Raw genomic sequence first — 7,420 nt, forward strand, 5'->3', positions numbered from 1 at the left:
CAAATCGCATTTCAAATACATATCTGAAAAGTATATAAAAGTATTGGTATCTTAATACTTATTCGCCTCACTTGAAGTATCAATGTTTCAAAGGCTAAGGTCTATAACAATGGATCATTGTTAAGGCTATCAAGACAATAGATAGGTGAACAATAAAAATTGATTCATGACTTTGCCTAATATATATCATAGCTCTAATATTGTCATTATTTTATAACTTTCTCTTGCCAATTAATTTGGTAATTGTACTCATGTCAAGGAATGTAATTTTTGTTGTAAGATGATTATTTTCTAATTTTCTGTTGTTGTTTCTCATATTTTAACAAATACATTGATTTGATATATAATTTATAACTTTCTTGTTCTTCCTAAGTTGTCATATATGTTTCTGAAAGTTTTAAATTTTTTGACGTATTTAATTAAAGGAACTTTTAAAAAATATAATAAAGCGGCAAAATATTTACACTGTATAGAACAATTTTAAAAACGAAAAAAGTCCACACGCCTACAATAAAAAAATACCAAAAATGTCTCGTCAACAATGCGCGTAATATATTTAGCACACGATCGCTCATATTTGGTTATTATTTGGTACACGATTGTTTATATTTATTTTTTTAAAATTTTCTGCACGATCTACATGACCGTTTAGATTGGTTAAACAATTTTTTATAAGATTTTTTTGGTACACAATAATTTTTTTTTGTACACGATAGTTAAAATTTTGCTACCCCCAATGTAAACAATTTTTTTTAGGATTTTTTTGTACACGATCGTTTAGATTTGACTACCCAAATCTAAACGATGTTTTTTCCAACCTTCTATATTTAGTACACGATCTTGAACAACCAAATAAAAATTTGAAAAAAAATATATATATTATATTTGATACACGATATTGAAAAAAAAAAGAAAAGAATGAAAGATGATGGAACAGACAAAAACAGGAAGAAAGAAAAAAAAGAAAAAAGAAAAGAAGAAAGATGTTGGAATAAACGGGGAAGAATGACAAAAGGGCAAACCTGAAATATTTAAAAAAATGACTAATTTTATGGACTTTTTTATATGGGCCGTAAATAGTTTAGTGTTTTGTTACCTTTATAAAAGTTTTCGTAAAATTAATAAGATATGATTTAATAAAAAATTCACAAAAGAAAAAAATATATTTTCTTCTGCCTCTTCTTTATTTCTCTTTTTATTTTATTCAGATTATATTTGTGTATAATGAAAAACACATGCACTTTTTAAGAGAAAAATAAAAGGGTGCTATTTAAATATAAAAAATGGATCAAACTATTTATACGTTCTAACCAAATTTTCTACATTTCTTACAACCGGATAGACGTTGACAGTAGAAGTCATTAGTATATGTATATCAGTGATAGAAATCAATAATTTTCTTAAGAGTTTGTTTTAAAATTTTAGGGATCAAATAAACAACTTCTCTAAACCTCGAAGACCAAAAGTATATTTTATTTTATTTTTAATTATCTTGAAATTGTATTAATATAAATAAACTCTTTATAATGATTTTATATATTTGTTTTATGAAAAACTGTTAGGGACCTTGATAAAGTACTTTTATTGGACATTAATAGAAGCCAAATCAGTGTCAATTAATGTCAATTATGGATATAATCTAATTTTCTGTAACGCCCCAAAAATTAAGATAATTTATTGGGCGTTATTTTGAATCCATTTAATGAGAATTATTTGATTTATGTGGGAATTGAAATTAATTAAATATTTCTTGGATGAATATTTAATTAATTAGAGGTTTTGGCACGTGGTGTTTGTTAAGTTTTTGTTTAAATGGTAGGTTAAGAGAATTAAGTAAAGTTGTGGATTTTTAGTGTTGTTGAAGTTGAATTTAATTAAATAATTATGGATGTTATTTAATTAAATTGTGGGGTGGAAAGTTTGTTGGAGATTGAATAATTATATGTATATGTGGAAATATATATATAATTATTATGTTAAAGGAAACGATAATTATATTTGTTGAAATATAATTATTTAAGGAAAAAATAGTTGTGTTTTGGAGAAAGGATATTTATTAAAGGAGAAAAAGTAAAATAATCATATTTTGGGAAAATATAATTATTTGTAAAAGGATAATTAATTACTTTGGAGAAAGATAAACAATAATTAATTATTTGTAAAAGGATAATTACTTTGGAGAAAGATAAACAATAATTAATTATTTGTAAAAGGATAATTACTTTGGAGAAAGATAAACAATAATTAATTATTTGTAAAAGGATAATTACTTTGGAGAAAGGTAAACAATAATTAATTATTGTGGAAGATAATTAATTATTTTTGAGAAAGATAAATAATAATTAATTATTGTAGAAGATAATTAATTATTTTGGAAGAAAGGTAAATAATAATTAATTATTGTGGATGATAATTAATTATTCTGCAGAAAGATAAATCTTGATTATGGAGTGAAGTTGTTATGGTTGGTTTAAGATAATTCATGTTGGAAGTTATAAGTGATTTATTGGAAAAGATTTGATTGATTAAATTAATTGAGGACTTAAGTTAATTTGAGATTTTGGAGGGAAAAGTTAGTTTTTGTGGAATTGTAATTAATTGAGTATATATATATGGATATATATATTTAATTAATAATATGGAAAAGTGAAGTTAATTATATGATGGAATATAATTATATTTGTTTGGAAAAGAAGATAATCCATAAGGAGAGAGATGGTTGATTTGATTGGACAAAAAAGATATATATTTATTTGCAAGAGAGAATAATGGTTTAAATAAATATATATTTATTGTAGATTTTGGTGAGAGAAAAATAATAATAATAAAGAAGTATTATTATTATTACTAATAGTTGTAAATGCCTAAGATTAAGGCATTGATTTAGGAAAGATAATGGGAATAAAGATATATGTATATTTTTTGGTATTATATATATATCCTAAAAGGAAAAGGAAAAGAAAATAATAATAATAAATATTATTGTTATTATATATATCCTAAAAGGAAAAGGAAAAGGAAATAATAATTATTATTATTATTGTTATTATGTGAGTCTATAAATAGCATTAGAATGCTTAAGATGGAAATAAAGGAAAAAGAAAAAGGTTCTTTATCTTCTTCTCTAAGATAACCCTCTGTTGTCGCCGCCTCAGTTAAAGTTAAGATTGGTCTCTTTGGAAGCTTGAGGATTTAAAGTGATGAATTTTTCATCAAGGATAAGAGGATTTTCCAACCTCCATCTGAGTAACCTTGGTAAGCTAATGAAATTAAATTAATATTTTATTAATTTAATTTTGGATCTATTTGAGGTTTCTTTAAAGGTTCAATTGGCTAAACTTTTTAAGATCTAAATCTTGGATTTTTCCCAATCAAGGTTGAATTGGTTTCAACCCAATTTTTAGAAAGTTAATTTGGGAGAATTTTTGGGTGTTAGTCAATTGCTAATTTCATTAATTGAGATACTAAGTGTTCCTTTTATGATTAGGATCAAGTTAATTGGAGAATTTTACTATCAACTAGGAACTACCTTTGTTTGGCTAAAATCTCCAGGTAAGAGATTCTCCTACTAGACCTTCGAACTGAATTCAAGAGACCGCATGTAATTATGATTATGCATTGATGGTAGCTAAAATGCATAACTTGATGCTACTGATAATGACTGTCATTGTATTGATGTTGGTGATGATGACTGAGATTATTATGTTGGTGATTGATGATGATAGTTGATGTTGATGATGATGACTGAGATTATTATGTTGATGATTTATGATGACAGTTGATGTTGATGATGATGACTGAGATTATTATATTGATGATTGACGATGATAGTTGATGTTGATGATGATGACTAAGATTATTATGTTGATGATTGATGATGGCTGATGTTATGTTAATGACCGGTAGTATGTTGTTGATGACTGTTGATGATTGTTAATGCATGATATATTAATCACATGATTAAGGACGTTAAGATTAATACTCATGCCATGTTATGATGTTATGTTATGCTACATGCTATGGATAGGGTGTTCTGTTAACTTTGTCTATTAGAGTCGTACCTGCATGGGTGTCCTTCGGGATCACCACCTATTTAGGACTGTGTGGTTCGACGGGACGCCAGTCTAGCATGGATATAGATATGATTCGAGTGATTCGACGGGGTCCTCGCATCCCGATTGTCTTAGTGTTACCCCCGGGTTCACTACAGACCAGCATGTCCTAGGTGCTCCCTCGGGACACCGAAGACCAGATTTTCGTTCCTACGGGAGCGCATGTTGCACGTGTTCGGGAACGTGCCAGAGATTGGGTACCATTTTCAGGACTCTAATGGGAAGTTAACAGACACCTAGCGGGACTAGTAGTAGGTCCCTTACTGAGTATATGTTTATACTCACTCTTTCTATGTTTAACATTTCAGGCGAAGGTAAAGGTAGAGGAAAGCTGGCGAGCGACAGAGAAGGATCCGTGACATGCCATATGGGGACTCAGTTTTGCTTCCGCGTTTATGTTTCAGTGTTTTAATATTCCGTTTTTAATGAAAATTTATTCTTCCCTCGTTTCAAAAAAAGTGTCTCTTGTCATCGTTCCGTTTTAGTAACGACCTCAGCTTAGTATAAAGAGTTGGGTCGTTACATTTTCTTTTTATACTTTTATAGATATTTTAATTCGTTTTGTTATATTTAAAAATGTCTAATATTTTAACTATTATATATTTTTATTATCTTATGTGTAATACATTATTTCGATTGACAAAACACGAACAAGAATAAAATTATAAAAAAGATTCCACAAGAAAAATTATAAAAAAAATCATTTTTTATTATTTTTAAAGCACTAAAAAACCGACATAGTTATCAACCATATTTATGTTTTTAACTTAAAAAAACAAGAGGAAACAAGAAACGAGCAACAAAAAATGAGAATAATAGCATAAACAAACACAATCGGGCCATTAGAAACTAGTCTAGGTCGAGATAATTAATCTCCAATGGACAATATCAATCTAAATTTTTAAAAAAATTAAAATAATAATAATTAAAAAGAAAGAAGAAGAAGAAGAAGACAAGATGGAAACAGTTGCACATGTATGAAACCTCCCATTGTTTCATGGTTTTTGCTCCTATCTTTCATTTCTGTATAATTCATTACTCCAAACATTCATAATATTAGTTATCAAATTTAAAGAGAGAGAGAGAGGGGAAGATATAGATGTAAAATATCATACAAATTAATAATAATGAAACAAAAGTGTTTTTGGAATAATTTTGAGTGTTCGTATACAAATTAAATAAAATTCTCTAGTTGTGAATTGGAGGCTTCTTGGAGGCTGGAGTATAATCCATTGCACCCAAATCATCAGTGCTTGAGAAGTAATGTTCTTCATCATTATTATTATGAACTTTATTAACATCATCATTGATATTAATTACTTTCTCTCTTTGACTGATCTCATTTTTCATCTCAGCAACTCCCACACTTCTTGCTGCTGCAATCACAAAGAAATCAATAGAAGGAAATCCCATCAGTAACAGTCTCAGTCCAACTTCAATTTGTATATAAAATTTGGGTTTCCAAAGAGATCTAGGAAAGCTTTGTAGAATGAGTTTTTATTTTATGATTTTGGTATAGAATTGAACTTATTCAAGTGTACATATGGGTTTTCTTTTCTCTTGTTCTTTTGGATAATATTTAGCTCGAAGTTATCTCCCCTTTAGAATGAAAAAGATTTGAAATTAATGATTAGATCGTTTAAGATTAGAAAAATGAGAATGTTAATAAGTACTTATCCCTAAATCTTATAAAATCTTTGCAATCAGGTCATTTTAGTAAGATTTAAAATGACTTTCATATTTTTTTTTGAAACTATTCTCTTTCTTGCAATAACAGACATACTTCGAAGTCATTTGAAATTCTTCATTCAAAACAACATTAAATTATATCTAGAGACGACTTTAATTTCTTGTTCTTTTTTTCTTTTTCTGGTTAGAAAGCTTCTTTAGAAATACTATTTATAAAAGTATATATATATATATATATTTCTTGTTTTGGTTGGAGATACTTCCATAGTCTCATTAAGCTTACAAAATAAGCATCAAGAAACATATAATGTTGTCATGTTTGAACGTATCTATGTTTGTCACAAACCTACCAAAATATATATATATATATACACACACATCTACCTGATATGAACAATTCAAGATAAGGTAAAATATATTTCAATTTATGATCATAACTTATCAAATATATGATCCAATTTTTAAACTCAAAACACAACTAGAGAAGAAATAAATAAACAAAAATCGATTTGAATTGTGGTAATCAATTAGTTAACATGGTTGTTTAACCCATAACCTAAAACATAAAAATGAAGAGAAAAAGAAAAGACACTATTAGATAGAAAAGTCTATACCTATAGCTGTGTTTGAGAAACAAGAAAGAAGGATGAGGATGAGGAGGAAGAGTATAAGAATGCGTTTGCATGGAAGCATAGCCATTTGGAAGGATCTTTTGTGTTTGATTTTGTTATTGTGATGACAAAAAGGAAGCTTTGGTTTTTGTATGTGAAGAAGGAGTTGAAGTTTGAGGGGTTTCTTTTATAGAGTTTGAAAAGAAAAAGAAATTGATTGGGAGCTATGTGCAACTGCAAAGGCACATGTGGAGCAGCATGAAATTTGTATTATTCCATAGAGAACAAAAAGTTATGGTGTTGAGAGAGTCCATGTCAATGTTTTGTGAGTGTCTCGTAATGAAAGTGATGGGCTTTTGTGGTTGGAGACATCCCTAAGCCTTTTGTAATTGTAATTGTAATTGTAATTGAAATTTTGGGTTTTGAGGCTTTTGAGCTTTTGAGCTAATTTTGAGAATGTGGAGTGTTTAAAACCAGCCAAATTAGGCTATTAAATGTTTGATAAAAACCCTCATTTAGCATCTAATGAGTATGATCATAATGGCAAAAAAACAAGGGAGAATTAAATTGTGATGGATATCTAGCTAAAATATAATTACACTTCTAAACTTCTAAACTATAGCTTATTACACATTTTATATCAAGGGTCCCACATGTTATGTATGACTTTTTTTTTTTTTTTGTTATGGATCCTAAGAGTTCCAAGCTCGCCGTTAAGGGTAAATAAGAAGAATTATAATTATGTGAGAGCCAAAGAATTGCAAAAAATAAATTAGGGGATCGGAGGAAGAGACCAAAACAAATGACAAACTTCGGCCTAATATGCTCATCTCGAGGTCAAGACCACTTTGAGCCAAGCGACCAACATGGTCGAGACCATTATATTGATCTCTTCCCTTTACAATAGACCACTTCCTGCGAACCACTTTCTTAACCCCATGGTTAACCCTTTTTTATCCTTTTCATATTACCACACTAGTGTTTTCTTCTTCTTTATTGTGTAGGTTG

The 7,420-nt window shown here is 28.5% G+C and overlaps 1 long non-coding RNA gene across 1 annotated transcript; it reads right to left on the reverse strand.

Annotated features, from left to right (window-relative positions):
• Nucleotides 1-5,196: 5,196 nt before the first annotated feature.
• On the reverse strand, nucleotides 5,197-6,638 carry LOC127151714 (uncharacterized). Its single transcript, XR_007824846.1, has 2 exons — nucleotides 6,416-6,638; nucleotides 5,197-5,488 (listed from the first exon to the last, which is right to left on the reverse strand). It is a non-coding gene; the product is annotated as an uncharacterized LOC127151714 (long non-coding RNA).
• Between the last annotated feature and the right edge of the window lie 782 nt (nucleotides 6,639-7,420).

Source organism: Cucumis melo, chromosome 11, assembly GCF_025177605.1.
Source record: "Cucumis melo cultivar AY chromosome 11, USDA_Cmelo_AY_1.0, whole genome shotgun sequence".
Taxonomy (NCBI): domain Eukaryota; kingdom Viridiplantae; phylum Streptophyta; class Magnoliopsida; order Cucurbitales; family Cucurbitaceae; genus Cucumis; species Cucumis melo.